The 16,434-nt window shown below is 40.7% G+C and overlaps 1 protein-coding gene across 1 annotated transcript in view; it reads left to right on the forward strand.

Moving 5' to 3' along the window:
- Positions 1 to 16,434, forward strand: part of KHDRBS3 (KH RNA binding domain containing, signal transduction associated 3) — a 659,142-nt gene that overhangs the window by 6,306 nt on the left and 636,402 nt on the right. The window contains exon 2 of the mRNA XM_067017886.1: positions 3,322 to 3,565. The gene's annotated coding sequence lies outside the window, so the exon portion shown is untranslated. The remainder of the gene's footprint in view (positions 1 to 3,321; positions 3,566 to 16,434) is intronic.

Consider the following 16,434-nt stretch of genomic DNA (forward strand, 5'->3'; position numbering starts at 1 on the left):
TGTCCCTTCTTATAGATGGGGCAAGAGAAATTCACGGCACATAAGCAACTTGCTCAATGTCACCCCAGTGGTGATATCCATGTAGTTAAAGTATATTCTTCGGAAAAAAAAAAAAAAAAAGACTTCTGTATGTAAGAGCGGATTCCAAGCTCAGGGACATTTTAAACAAAGTTTTACTAGAAAAAAGTTACTATGGTAAACATTAAGAATAGAGAGGTGTCCTCGTCAAGCAACTCCTATCGTGAATAGTTTGGAATTAAAGGGTTTTGAATGATCTCTATCTTATTTTCCTTGGAGCAGAGCCAAGTTCTTAATAAGAGTTTCTGCAAAAGAGGAACCCGGGGCTGAATCTTATTTATAGAGGCAAAAGATTTTTAAAATTTCAGTCTCACATTCTTACTCTCCACTTGAATTTGCCAATTAACACAGGAATAGCAAATGATGTGAAGACTAAATCTTAGTTGTCTGGGTCCTATTCCTCCTTACTGCAAATCCTTAGTTTAGGTTTAAGGCAGGGTTATGCTGAGTCGTATAATTGCTCTAGTCCACAGCAAGACTTCATAGTCATACTGTGGAACAAGTATAGCTAACTTATGTTTAGTATGGTAATTTCTCAGGATCCCAGGGGATTGGTCCACGACTTCTACAGACACCAAAATCCATGAATGCTCAAGTCCCTTATATAAAATGGCATATCATTTGCATTTGACCTACACACATTCTCCCACATACTTTAAATCATCTCTAGATTACTTATAATATCTAATACAATGTAAATGCTATGTAAATAGTTGCAAATACTATGTAAATGCTATGTAAATATTGTCGTGCATGGCAGATTCCACTTTAGCCTTTTGGAACTTTCTGGAATTTTTTTTTTAACATCTTTATTGGAGTATAACTGTTTTACAATGGTGTGTTAGTGTCTGCTTTACAACAAAGTGAATCAGTTATACATATACATATGTTCCCATATCTCTTCCCTGGAATTTCTTTTTTTTTTTTTTTCAAAATATTTTCATCCTATGGTTGGTTTAATTCACAGATTCGGAACCTGTGGATACGGAGGTCTGGAGGCCCAACTGTAACTGATTTAATTAAAATGCGGGTAGATTCATTGCTGTGCTATAGCCTCTGTTCACACTTGTTCACAGAGCTGACTGCACACGCTACCTCACTCTGTGTTTAGTGAGGTCTCATTGGTATTTTGAAATCAGCCTTTGTGGGAGTATTTACCCCATGTAAACTGGCAAATGCTACAAATCAGGACTTTTGTTCCCCAGAGGCAGTTAAACGTTTACCAGCGGGCTACTGACTAGATTGTATTATTTGCTCAAAAATATCTGTTGTCTTCCCTGTGGGTCTGTATACCACCTTTCCCTGTGAGAGGACAATATTTTTCACCTACTGCAGTCAGGCTTGACTATATGACTGGCTTTGGTCGATGGAATGTGACCGGAAGCACGTGTGCCATTTCTAAGCAGAGGAGAGTGGGCCCATTTTTATTTTCCTCTGCCACAAGCTGGCACGTCCCACATAGTGTCTGTGCCTACAGTCTGAGTCCTAGAATAAAGAGGATGTGGAGCAAAATCACAGCCAACCTGTAAAGGACATAGACATAAGCAAGGGATACAGCTTTCCTTTGATAAGGATCTGGGTCTTGTTGTTACTCTGGCATTACTGAGGCTGAGCTGATTGATACAGCAATTGGGACTTAAAATTGAGGCTGCCAGAGTGGGAAACCTAAGTTGTGGGGCATTAACTCTGGGGCTTGGGAGTGGGAAGCAAAAAAATAATGCACTGAAGGATGGAAGAAGAGCAACTCATGTTATCTAGTGGGAATACATTTGGTAAAACTCTCACCTATGATCACTGGGAGGACAGATAGGTACTGGATGACCTTGTGGCTTTAGACAAAGAGGTTATGAAACGGAATGTTACTGACATGCCTGGGATGCTACGGTCTGCGTGGTTTGAAATATTATACGAAAAAGTTGAGTTTAGGAAAAAATTGTACATTTTGGAGAGATTGAAGGGAGTAGAAATGTCCAGAAATCTGAGGGCTCAGAGGAGAATGTAATTGATTCTGATTTCCGTACAAAAGATAACAGTGAGGACTTTAAGTGACAAAAAGGCTGATTAAAACTCGTACCAAGGGTCAATGGAAGGCATGGTCCCTCCATGAAAACCTCTGAATTGATGAAGGTGGCCCCAATTAAATCTTCTCAACTGGACAAAATGACTCTGGGAAAAGAGATTATAAATATGGTTCTCCCACTGAAGAAAAATGAACTCAAAATACCTGCAATTAAGTCTACAGAGAATATTAACTAGAAAAGAATTGGGGATGTGGCCATAGGCACATGACGTTTGATTTTGCAGTCTACCACTTGCAGCTAAGAGCATTCTCCATAATAAACTGCATTACAGGGTTATTGGCAGAATAAACTGAGACTGTATACATAAAACATTTAGCAAGGTAGAGTAGTTCTTTCGACTAACACGGGCCAGAGAGCAGGTAAAAAGTAGCCAAGAAATCTCAGTTAAAAGATTCAATGCTAATAATTTCAGCAGATGAAAATGATCCTGTATTGGGTCTGTGTGGTGGAATGGAAAGAACTTGGATTGTAGAATCATATAGAGTTGAGTTTGAAATCTACCTCTGCCACTTGACAAGCTGAATGGCACCGAGCAAATTGCACACACAAAAATTCTGGGCCTTGGTTCTCTCATCTAGAAAATGGGGATAATATGGTCTCCTTGTAATGATTAACATAAATAAATAATAAAGCATGAGACATCATTCTTGGTGTACATTCTTGGTATACATTCAGTATATACTGGACAGCTCTCTCCTCCAAAAGTACCTGCCACCACCACTACCTCATGCTGGCGCCTCCTGACAGAATATGATTTTACCTGTCAAAGGAAAGCAGGAGGGTTATTGCCCCAAAGCATCTTCTCCTATGATGCCTCTGACGAACAGGAGGGCTGTTGAAGGGCTGGAAAGAGGGGTGTATTGTTTTACACCCAAGGTGCTTTCTAATGAATATTTTATGATTTTCTCAGTATTTACTATTTTGCCAGAATTCAAACAAACAAACTTGATTTGCTTTAGAAAAGAAAAGAGAGAGAATCACAAAAACTAAGAGCAGAGCTCCTGGGTGATACAGAGCGCTGATTTGGTGAGCCCACCTCTGACTGCAGGGAGTTATCTATCCCAGTCAACGCGTAGCATTCCCACGGATGACCTGTGTTGTCTAAGGATGCTCATTTGCCTTCACTGGTACAGTAAACTGAATTAAAGTGTATATATTCCAGTATATTCCATGCCTGGGGTGAAGACTTCTCTCTCTTGCTGGCCATGAAAAAGAAGGCACAAAGCTTCAGGACTGTTGGCTGCCAGCTTGGAACTATGAGGGGACCCAGCCTTAGAATGAGCCCAGATGCTGAGGACAGTAGCACACAGGAACGGAAGCAGCTTGCACCTGTGATGCCATCTTTGAGCTGATAACCATACTGCATCTGGATCCCCATTCAACCTCTGGGTTTACAGTTACAGGAGGTAATGGATTTCCTTATTTTTATGCCAGGCTATCAATGAATAGAAACTGATCAGTAATGAGAGTGGGGCAGCACCAAAGGGTAGAGCACACCAGGGGGGCTGAGGGTCACAGCCCCAAAGTCTAGTCACCTGGGTTCCTATCCTGCTTCTACATTGTGCTAGCTGTGTGGCCGTTGGAAAATCACTCAGCCTCTCTCGGCTTCAGTTCCTGCATCTGAGAAGCAATGATAATAATAGATCTTATCTGATAGAGTTCCTGAGAGAATACGTTTGCACAATTCACACACTACAGTGCCTGGCACATAGTAAGTTTTAAGATAATCTGATGCATTATCATGATTACCTCCAGATGCGAAGATCATCTGAGGATCTACAGAGTGATGCTGAACTGGGGCCCCAATTCTCTTCCTTTCTGTCCTTGACTCTGTATCTCCTCAGTATGTCGGATTTTGTTCTCATTCCCTTTCTGGAGCGTCCTTCCTTCCCTTGTTCCTTTCACTAGCCATAATTGGCATTGATTCATCGCATTATTTGCTGTATATATTTTTTTAATTTATTTTTTTGGCTGTGTTCGGTTTTCATTTCTGAGCAGGGGCTTTCTCTAGTTGCGGCGAGCGGGGGCCACTCCTCATCAGGGTAAGCGGGCCTCTCACTGTCGCGGCCTCTCCCGTTGCGGAGCACAGGCTCCAGACGCGCAGGCTCAGTAGTTGTGGCTCACGGGCTTAGTTGCTCCGCGGCATGTGGGATCTTCCCAGACCAGGGCTCGAACCCGTGTCCCCTACGTTGGCTGGCAGATTCTTAACCACTGCGCCACCAGGGAAGCCCCTGCTGTATTTTAAAATATGTAATTTTGCATTTCTTCTTTTTAATTTACAAAGTCAAAGATAGAACATTTTCTATTTCCTTCAATTAAAAAAAGAACGTTTAGATTTGCTTTTTTTATATCCCTATTACATTCATCTTCTTGGCTTTGGTCCAGTGTTCCACTCTGTCAAAATCATTTTAAAGCTTGACATTGCCAGTTATTGCCTTCACCATCTTTCCTGGCTTTATATCATCTGCCTTTTAAGCTTTCACCAAGTCCTTGACAAAACCTGCAATTAAGGACTACTCTATCAGTTATCAGGTTAGGCATATGTGGTGGAAAACTCTAAATCAGTGCCTCTCAAGCTTTATTGAGAATATGAATCACCTGGAGAGCTGTTGAAACACAGATTCCTGGGCCTCAGAGCAGCTCTGTAGTGGGGACTGAGAATTTGCAGAGAAATAGTGCTGAACAGGGCTGCCCTAAATAGCGGCTTAATCAAGTTAGTGGTTTATTTTCTCTTATGTTAAAGAAATTCATAGGCACGTGGTCCAGGGCTGGTACTATGGTGTCAGAACCTAGGCTTCTTCTGTCTCCTTTCTGCTGTACATGCATGCGGTTTCCTATTCCAAAATGGTTGCTTGAGCTCCAGCCATTGTGTCCACATTCGAGTCAGTAAGAATGAGGAAGGGGGTGAGGATGTCCCCTCTTTTTAAGGACATGTTCCAGAAGTTGTTCATGACACTTCCACTTACATCTTCTCGAGAAGCACTTGGTCATATAGTTAAATCACACTAGTGAAACCAGTGCGGGGGTGGGTAACTTTGGGCTCCTGGGCACGGAAGCTTTTTTTTTGTCCGTCCCCCCCCCCCCCCCACCGTATGTTGTAGGCAAGACTCCCGCCTCCATGACCTTCCCTGAGTTCCAAAGGGCTATTCAAACAGTTGCTAATCAAGGGAGGAGCAGCCAAGAGACCACCTGAGGCGAGATTAAAAGGACCAGAGAAGTTCATCAAGATTAGGAGACCCACAACCTGAGACCCTGCACACACCCTAATCTCATCAGCAACCCCACCCTTGAAGTATTGTTATAAAACTCATCAAATCCTCCTGGGTTGGGACACACAGTTTTTTGAGACAGGAACCTGCTGTGTCCCCCTTTGCCTGTCAAAGCAATAAAGCTATCCTTTTCCACTTCACCCAAAACTCTTCTCCCTGAGATTTGATCCGGCACCCATGCATAGAGGCTGAGGTTTCAGCATCACTAGTTGCAAAAAAATCTAGGAAATACAGCTTTTATGTTGGGTGCCATGTACCCAGATAAAAAAATCAGGGTTTTTTGACAACATTAGAGGAGAATGCATTTCTGACATTACTGATTTTTCAATGTAGTCACATTCAATCTCTTCCCAACTCTCCAGCTAGAGGTTTGTGATCCAAACCCCACTATGTGCTAGGCAGTTAACTTTAAATTCTGAATTTCTAGGTCTGATCATCTTGTTTGTCTGTTCAGGCTACTGTAACAAAACACCATAGACTGGCTGGCTTAAACAACAACATTTGGTTGCAGGTGAGAATCTCATCCTGGCTTGCAGACAGTGAGAGAAAGAGAAAGAGGAGATAGATTGTGCTTTGGTATTTGGTGTCTCTTCTTATAAGGACACTAATCCTGTCACATCAGGGCCCTACCCTTATGACCTCATTTAACCTTGATTACCTCCTTGTAGGCCCCATCTCCATATATAGGCACGGTGTTGGTGAGAGGTGGTTTAGGGCTTCAGTATATGAATTTTGAGGGTGAAAATTCAGTCCATAGCATCTCCTTATAGGTAAGTATTACTACTTTAATTTTAGAGTTCAGGAAATCAAGTCTCAGAGAGTTTTTGTTTTTGTTTTTTAAAGATTTTTTTTTTTTTTTTTTGATGTGGACCATTTTTAAATTCTTTATTGAATTTGTTACAGTGTTGCTTCTGTTTTTTATGTTTTGGTTTTTTGGCCACGAGGCATGTGGGATCTTAGCTCCCCAACCAGACCAGGGATCAAACCCGCACCCCCTGCATTGGAAGGCGAAGTCTTAACCACTGGACTGTCAGGCAAGTCCCTCCTTTGAATCTTGGTTTGCGCATTTAGTTACTTTGGGACCTCAGGAAAATCATTAAAACTCTCTGAGGGTCTTCCCTGGTGGTCCAGTGGTTAAAATTTCACCTTCCAATGCAGAGGGTGTGGGTCTAAGATCCTACATGCCTCGTGGCCAAAACACCAAAACACAAAAAGCAGAAGCAACATTGTAACAAATTCAATAAAGATTTAAAAAATGGTCCACATCAAAACAATCTTTAAAAAAAAAAAGATTCAAATGAATTCTGTCGGAAGTTCAGGATCCTTCTACTGCATCATTCTGCATCACAGGAATGATACATTTGTTTGCTGGATGAGCCTCGCATCAGCCATATTGTTGCATAATATGTGACCACAAAAAAATCTCGGGGATAAGCATCCATTTCACTCCTGTGTCTGCATCATCTGGGGACCGGCTGATCTAGGCCGGGAACGACTGGGTGCCTCTAAGCCGGGGCAACGTCTGCCCCCACAAGTCTCTCCTCTTCCTTGGACCCATGAGCTTGTGAGGGTCTTATGACCCACCCCTCAGGCACATTCCAACCCCTGCTTGCAGTAGGTCTGCTTCTATTCGAAGGCCAAAGAAAGTCATGTGCGAAAGACCCAGGTAAGCAGTACGCTTGTCCCAGGAGGGAGTAAATATTTTGGAATGTATTCTGATCTCCCCCAAGCCTGTAGGCATATGCATTGAAGTGGAAAGAGCCAGACTGAGAATCAGGAGTCCTGAGCTCTGGGGCCAGGTCTGCCATGAATGGCTTGTGTGACCTTGGACACATTACTTATCCTTTCCTGATCTCGAAGGCCTATTCAGACTTTGGCCTTAAGAAGCTATGGCTTGAAAAAACAAATCACTGCCTCTCAAACTCCTAATCTCTTCTCAGTGTAGCTTAGTCTCTTTACTTATTCTGAGCTAAAATACACACAGCTCTAGAGCCCCTTCTCAACTGCTGGGCGAATGGTCATGACTGTTAATGATCAAACCGGAGCACCGTGCAGCAGTCCTGCTGGTCACGTGAAAGCTCAGGAAGAAATGAAGCCACTGGGAAAAGCCACTGATGCCATGACCCTCTGCTTCCAGGGCCCGAGTGCAGGCCAAGCCTCTGCTCAGACAGGTGAGCTTTAATTTTGGTGATTTATGGTAATGCCTCTGAGCGCATGGGTAAACATGCCATGGTTTATTTTGCAGAATTAATGAAGTCTGATTAATCTTTCAGTCCCCAGCATATTCTGTTCTGAGAAATGAAGCGAGACTGTCAAGCTTTTGTGTGAATTACGGAGGGAGGATTCACGACACGGGAATCATCTGGTGTCCTCACAAACGTGATCTTTTAAATCCCGAGCATCTCTGGGTGGAGGCTTTGCCATCCTTAGACGGGATGACTGCTGACTAGGGAGAGAGCCTTCTAAGAACACCATGTGATACAGTAATAGCTGCTACGGTTAATTGAGCTATTACCACGTGTCAGGCGCTCTGCTTGATCCTTCGCACACGCGGTCCCAATTATTGCACAGAGCACCCACCTTTTTTTTTTTTTGTGAACGCACCGCGCATGTGAGATCTTAGTTCCCTGACCAGGGATCAAACCCGCGACCCCTGCACTGGAAGCTCAGAGTCTTAACTACTGGACCACCAGGGAAGTCCCAAGAGCACCCACTTTGACTTGGATACATATTAGCTCAAATTCCAGCCTCATAATTTACAAGCTGGGTGAACTTCAATGTGTAGCATGGGCACGGTTTTTGCCCCTCACCCCATCTTTCAGCCACAACTTCTCTGCCTACCCACGTTCTATAGCATGGATCATTCCAGCACGTTGACATCTCACACTTTGGTAGGAGAGATAAATATGTAAACAGCAAACTATATTGAAAATAAAACTCATGAACCCTTGGATGGCTCCATGCTGCAGGCTGGAAAACTCAATTTATCTACAACACTGGGGCTAAATCTCTCTTAAAAAGAATTGGAGGTTATAAAGACTTGTCTCAAAATTTGTGGTTGCTATTACTGGGATACACAAATGAGGTGAAGGAGGTCATAATGTAATGGAAAGGTCATTGGGATAACCATCAGGAGAGGTGAATTTGAGACCTGATTCTATTGATCAAAATGTGTTATTTGGGGCAAGGTCACTAAGCTGTCACTGATTAGCGACTCCATTTTACAATTTTTTTTTTTTTTTTTTTTTTTTTACGGTACGTGGGCCACTCACTGCTGTGGCCTCTCCCGTTGCGGTGCACAGGCTCCGGACGCGCAGGCTCAGCGGCCGTGGCTCACGGGCCCAGCCGCTCCGCGGCATGTGGGATCTTCCCGGACCGGGGCACGAACCCGTGTCCCCTGCATTGGCAGGCAGACTCTCAACCACTGCGCCACCAGGGAAGCCCCATTATACAATTTTATAGATGGAGAAACTGGGGACAAAAATATAATGGGTGGGACAGAAGAAAGACAGGTCTCCTAGTATTTCTCCAACCTCATCTTGTACCACTGTTCTCCCCACTTACTCTGTTCTAATGATGTTGGCATTTGGTCCTTTCCTTGAATAAACCAAGCTCATTCCCACCTCACGGCCTTTGCCCTTGCTGTTTCCTCTCCCTAGAGTGTTCTTCTAGATCTTCATGTTCTTCAAGAAAGGTTTGGCCCCCTGTCCTTCAGGTCTCAGCTCCGACATCACTTGCTCAGAGAGGCATTCCATAGACACCCATCAAAGGTGTTCTCTCTCCCAGGCTCCCTTTAGCACATCATCCTGCTGTATTTTCACACAGCATTTATCATTTCCTGAGATTATCTTCTTTACTTGTTGGCTTGTTAATTTTCTCCCACCACTCTTTCTGCTTGAGAAGAGAGACCCTACTCATTTTCTGCTGCATCTCCAGTGCCAAGAACAGGATTTGACATGTAGTAGACACACAATCTTTTCTTTTTAATGAATGAACTAGCATGTATAGATTTAGCTTATTCTTTTTAATGACTTTATTACATCCCGTATGGATGTACCATAACTCACTTAACCAGGCCTTTCGAGATGGATACTACATTTGTTTTCACTCTTTCTTTTCCACTCTGTTTATTTTTATTAATTATTATTTTTTTTTTTTGCTATAAGAAACAAATGAGTATAATCTGTGCGTACTTTGTAGGTTTAGCTTTAGGTTTAGGAATGCAAAGTGCATGTTCATTCACTAACTGTGAGGTGTACTGACAAATTTCCCTATATAATGTTCCCATCAGCTCATGTCCCCATCAACTGTGTATGATGACACCAGAGCGGAGTTCCCTCCAAGTCCCTGCCAATAACACATTCTTTATTTATCTATTTTTATTTATTTTTGGCTGCACTCCATGGCTTGTGGGATCTTAGTTCCCCAACCAAAGATTGAACCTGGGCCATGGCAGTGAAAGCACTGAGTCCTAACCCCTGGACCACCAGGGAATTCCACAATAACACATTCTTACTGAGAAGATGTTATTGCCCTCCCCCGTGCCCTCCGAAGTGCTCCATCTTCTTTACTCGTTACCTGAGGAGAGGCTCTGTGCTCTGCAGCTCTGCTCTGTTTCTGTGTCATCTGAATGCTCTAGGCATGTTTTCTGCCTCTTTATTTGCATTCTACAGGCTGCTATGGCAAAAGAAGGGATATTTTAAATGCATTAGTGTCTGTAGAGATTATTTATTGTTCAGCAATATTCACTCCCTTTCCTCTACCCCCATGAGAGGAAAGTACTGTCTCTACTCCCTGACTTTGACCTTGCCACGTGATTAGCTTTGGCAGATAGGATGTTAACAGATGTGCTGTGAACAGAAGCTTGAACTATGCTTACATGGTTGGGCTTACTAGCGCTCCTGCCTTTTACCATGAGAATAACGTGCCTTAGGAAGTGCCTACACCAAGGAGGATGAGGGACACGGGGAGCACACCTGGACTCAACTTGCACTTGGGGCTAAACCTGAGGAAGCTCTGCTTAGATCAACAGAACTCCAAAAGCCCTGTAGATGTGTAAGCGTACTGTCATATGATGCAGAGATTTTTGTTCTTATTTGTTACACAGCAAAAACTGACTGGTACAAAGCTCAGGTTGAACATGGAGCTCCCAATTTGCAGCACCTTGGCACTTCCTATGTCAAATATTAAATATCTCCTAGGACAGTGGTAGCAGAGGAATATTTAAACTACTCATATTCACTTTGTGTGGGTTTCATTGGTCTTTGAAGAAAACAAAGGGCTAAGTGAGTCCTAGGTGAGGTGAGAAAGCAATACCACTGCTGGAACAGTATGAGCAAAGTTGTAGAGGAAGGAATGTGAAAGATCTGCTCTAGGACTTCTGAGCAGCCTAGATTTTAGATCACTTGTTGAAGAGTATTGGGAGGAGGCAGTACTCAGAGTATTTGGGTTAGAAACTAAGAAACTGAGGAAGTTAGAATTAGCTTTTTTACTCTTTAGCTACTGGCTTGAGCAGAAAAATGTAAGCTACAGAGCACCCTGGATGCTAATTGTACATCAATTATGGACAGTAAGTCACTGACATTCAGAGGTCAACTATATAATGCAGATGGGTAAGGGCCTAAGAATAGGCTGCCTGTGCCAGGTAGAAAAGGCTGGCAGGCAACTTCATTTATAATTTCTTTGTTTCCATTTAGAATATCATTATTAATTAAGTTGTGTCTAACATAGTGCCAGCCCACATTTTTGCTCCTAAAATATGGTATGAATGTGGGTTTGTGTTTACAGAAAACAGACATCAATTTTCATACTCAGAAGTCCTCTTGAACGTGGCCTCATACTTATCTGATTTTTAGTAGAGTACAATTTAAAACAATTATTCTGTGAGTAGTTTTTGGTATTTAATCAAGTAAATTATGCTAACATTCGTTCACTAATTTTATTTTATTTATTTATTTATTTATTTATTTTTAAACATCTTTATTGGAGTATAACTGTTTTACAATAGTGTGTTAGTTTTTCCTTTACAACAAAGTGAATCAGTTATACATATACATATGTTCCCATATCTCTTCCCTCTTGCATCACCCTCTCTCCCACCCTCCCTATCCCACCCCTCCAGGTGGTCACAAAGCACAGACGTGATCTTCCTGTGCTATGTGGCAGCCTCCCACCAGCCATCTAATCTACATTTGGCAGTGTACACATGTCCATGCCACTCTCTCACTACATCACAGCCCACCCTTCCCCCTCCCCATATCCTCAAGTCCATGCTCTAGTAAGTCTGTGTTTTATTCCTGTCCTACCACTAATCTCTTCATGACATTTTTTTCCCTTAGAGTCCATATATATGTGTTAGCATACGGTATTTGTTTTTCTCCTTCTGACTTACTTCACTCTGTATGACAGACTCCAGGTCCATCCACTTCATTATAAATAACTCAGTTTCATTTCTTTTTATGGCTGAGTCATATTCCATTGTATATATGTGCCACATCTTCTTTATCTATTCATCTGTTGATGGACACTTAGGTTGCTTCCATGTCCTGGCTATTGTAAATAGAGCTGCAATGAACATTTTGGTACATGAGTCTTTCTGAATTATGGTTTTCTCAGGGTTATATGCCCAGTAGTGGGATTGCTGGGTCGTATGGTAGTTCTATTTGTAGTTTTTTAAGGAACCTCCATACTGTTCTCCATAGTGGCTGTATCAATTGACATTCCCACCAGCAGTGCAAGAATGTTCCCTTTTCTCCACACCCTCTCCAGCATTTATTGTTTCTAGAGTTTTTGATGATGGCCAATCTGACCGGTGTGAGATGATATCTCATTGTAGTTTTGATTTGCATTTCTCTAATGATTAATGATGTTGAGCATTCTTTCATGTGTTTGTTAGCAATCTGTATATCTTCTTTGGAGGAATGTCTATTTAGTTCTTCTGCCCATTTTTGGATTGGGTTGTTTGTTTTTTTGTTATTGAGCTGCATGAGTTGCTTATAAATTTTGGATATTAATCCTTTGTCAGTTGCTTCATTTGCAAATATTTTCTCCCATTCTGAGGGTTGTCTTTTGGTCTTGTTTATAGTATCTTTTGCTGTGCAAAAGCTTTTAAGTTTTATTAGGTCCCATTTGTTTATTTTTGTTTTGATTTCCATTTCTCTAGGAGATGGGTCAAAAAGGATCTTGCTGTGATTTATGTCGTAGAGTGTTCTGCCTATGTTTTCCTCTAAGAGTTTGATAGTGTCTGGCCTTACATTTAGGTCTTTAACCCATTTTGAGTTTATTTTTGTGTGTGGTGTTAGGGATTGTTCTAATTTCATACTTTTACATGTAGCTGTCCAGTTTTCCCAGCACCACTTATTGAAGAGGCTGTCTTTTCTCCACTGTATATCCTTCCCTCCTTTATCAAAGATAAGGTGACCATATGTGTGTGGTTTTATCTCTGGGCTTTCTATCCTGTTCCATTGATCTATATTTCTGTTTTTGTGCCAGTACCATACTGTCTTGATTACTGTAGCCTTGTAGTAGAGTCTGAAGTCAGGGAGCCTAATTCCTCCAGCTCCATTTTTCGTTCTCAAGATTGCTTTGGCTATTCGGGGTCTTTTGTGTTTCCATACAAATTGTGAAATGTTTTGTTCTAGTTCTGTAAAAAATGCCAGTGGTAATTTGATAGGGATAGCATTGAATCTGTAGATTGCTTTGGGTAGTAGAGTCATTTTCACAATGTTGATTCTTCTAATCCAAGAACATGGTATATTTCTCCACCTATTTGTATCATCTTTAATTTCTTTCATCAGTGTCTTATAGTTTTCTGCATACAAGTCTTTTGTCTCCTTAGGTAGGTTTATTCCTAGATATTTTATTCTTTTTGTTGCAATGGTAAATGGGAGTGTTTTCTTAATTTCAGTCTCAGATTTTTCATCATTAGTGTATAAGAATGCCAGAGATTTCTGTGCATTAATTTTGTATCCTGCAACTTTACCAAATTCATTGATTAGCTCTAGTAGTTTCCTGGTAGCATCCTTAGGATTCTCTATGTATAGTATCATGTCATCTGCAAACAGTGACAGTTTTACTTCTTCTTTTCCTATTTGGATTCCTTTTATTTCTTTTTCTTCTCTGATTGCTGTGGCTAGAACTTCCAAAACTATGTTGAATAAGAGTGGTGAGAGTGGGCAGCCTTGTCTTGTTCCTGATCTTAGTGGAAATGGTTTCAGTTTTTCACCATTGAGAACGATGGTAGCTGTGGGTTTGTCATATATGGCCTTTATTATGTTGAGGAAAGTTCCCTGTATGCCTACTTTCTGCAGGGTTTTTATCATAAATGAGTGCTGAATTTTGTCAAAAGCTTTCTCTGCATCTATTGAGATGATCATATGGTTTTTCTCTTTCAGTTTGTTGATATGGTGTATCACGTTGATTGATTTGCGTATATTGAAGAATCCTTGCATTCCTGGGATAAACCCCACTTGATCATGGTGTATGATCCTTTTAATGTGCTGTTGGATTCTGTTTGCTAATATTTTGTTGAGCATTTTTGCATCTATGTTCATCAGTGATATTGGCCTGTAGTTTTCTTTCTTTGTGACGTCTTTGTCTGGTTTTGGTATCAGGGTGATGGTGGCCTCATAGAATGAGTTTGGGAGTGTTCCTCCCTCTGCTATCTTTTGGAAGAGTTTGAGAAGGATAGGTGTTAGCTCTTCTGTAAATGTTTGATAGAATTCGCCTGTGAAGCCATCTGGTCCTGGGCTTTTGTTTGTTGGAAGACTTTTATTCACAGTTTCAATTTCAGTGCTTGTGATTGGTCTGTTCATATATTCTATTTCTTCCTGGTTCAGTCTCGGCAGGTTGTGCATTTCTAAGAATTTGTCCATTTCTTCCAGGTTGTCCATTTTATTGGCATACAGTTCCTTGTAGTAATCTCTAATAATCTTTTGTATTTCAGCAGTGTCAGTTGTTACATCTCCTTTTTCATTTCTAATTCTATTGATTTGAGTCTTCTCCCCTTTATTCTTGATGAGTCTGGCTAATGGTTTATCAATTTTATTTATCTTCTCAAAGAACCAGCTTTTAGTTTTATTGATCTTTGCTATTGTTTCCTTCACTTCTTTTTCATTTATTTCTGATCTGATCTTTATGATTTCTTTCCTTCTGCTAAATTTGGGGGTTTTTTGTTCTTCTTTCTCTAATTGCTTTACGTGCAAAGTTAGGTTGTTTATTCGAGATGTTTCCTGTTTCTTAAGGTATGATTGTATTGCTATAAACTTCCCTCTTAGAACTGCTTTTGCTGTATCCCATAGGTTTTGGGTCGTCGTGTCTCCATTGTCATTTGTTTCTAAGTATTTTTTGATTTCCTCTTTGATTTCTTCAGTGATCACTTCGTTATTAAGCAGTGTATTGTTTAGCCTCCATGTGTTTGTATTTTTTACAGATCTTTTCCTGTAATTGATATCTAGTCTCATAGCATTGTGGTCGGAAAAGATACTTGATACGATTTCAATTTTCTTAAATTTGCCAAGGCTAGATTTGTGACCCAATATATGATTGATCCTGGAGAATGTTCCATGAGCACTTGAGAAAAATGTGTATTCTGTTGTTTTTGGATGGAATGTCCTATAAATATCAATTAAGTCCATCTTGTGTAATGTATCATTTAAAGCTTGTGTTTCCTTATTTATTTTCATTTTGGATGATCTGTCCATTGGTGACAGTGGAGTGTTAAAGTCCCCTACTATAATTGTGTTACTGTCAATTTCCCCTTTTAAGGCCGTTAGTATTTGCCTTATGTATTGAGGTGCTCCTATATTGGGTGCATAAATATTTACAATTGTTATATTTTCTTCATGGATCGATCCCTTGATCATTATGTAGTGTCCTTCTTTGTCTCTTGTAATACACTTTATTTTAAAGTCTATTTTGTCTGATATGAGAATTGCTACTCCAGCTTTCTTCTGATTTCCATTTTCATGGAATATCTTTTTCCATCCCCTCACTTTCAGCCTGTAAGTGTCCCTAGGTCTGAAGTGGGTCTCTTGTAGACAGCATATATATGGGTCCTGTTTTTGTATCCATTCAACCAGTCTGTGTCTTTTGGTGGGAGCATTTAATCCATTTACATTTAAGGTAATTATCGATATGTATGTTCCTATTACCATTTACTTAATTGTTTCAGGTTGTTCTTGTAGGTCTTTTCCTTCTCTTGTGTTTCTTGCCTATAGAAGTTCCTTTAGGATTTGTTGTAGAGCTGGTTTGGTGGTGCTGAACTCTCTCAGCTTTTGCTTGTCTGTAAAGGTTTTTTTAATTTCTCCATCAAATCTGAATGAGATCCTTGCTGGGTAGAGTAATCTTGGTTGTAGGTTTTTTTCCTTCATTACTTTAAATATGTCCTGCCACTCCCTTCTGGCTTGTAGAGTTTCTGCTGAAAGATCAGATGTTAACCTTATGGGGATTCCCTTGTGTGTTATTTGTTGTTTTTCCCTTGCTGCTTTTAATATGTTTTCTTTGTATTTAATTTTTGACAGTTTGATTATTATGTGTCTTGGCGTGTTTCTCTTTGGGTTTATCCTGTATGGGACTCTCTGTGCTTCCTGGACTTGATAGACTATTTCCTTTCCTATATTAGGGAAGTTTTCAACTATAATCTCTTCAAATATTTTCTCAGTCCCTTTCTTTTTCTCTTCTTCTTCTGGGACCCCTATAATTCGAATGTTGGTGCGTTTAATGTTGTCCCAGAGGTCTCTGAGAATGTCCTCAGTTCTTTTCATTCTTTTTTCTTTCTTCTGCTCTGCATTAGTTATTTCCACTATTTTATTTTCCAGGTCACTTATCCGTCCTTCTGCCTCAGTTATTCTGCTATTGATCCCATCTAGAGTATTTTTCATTTCATTTATTGTGTTGCTCATCGTTGCTTGCTTCCTCTTTATTTCTTCTAGGTCCTTGTTAACTGTTTCTTGCAATTTGTCTATTCTATTTCCAAGATTTTGAATCATCTTTACTATCATTATTCT

Source organism: Kogia breviceps, chromosome 17 (genome assembly GCF_026419965.1).
Source record: "Kogia breviceps isolate mKogBre1 chromosome 17, mKogBre1 haplotype 1, whole genome shotgun sequence".
NCBI classification, from domain to species: Eukaryota; Metazoa; Chordata; class Mammalia; order Artiodactyla; family Physeteridae; genus Kogia; species Kogia breviceps.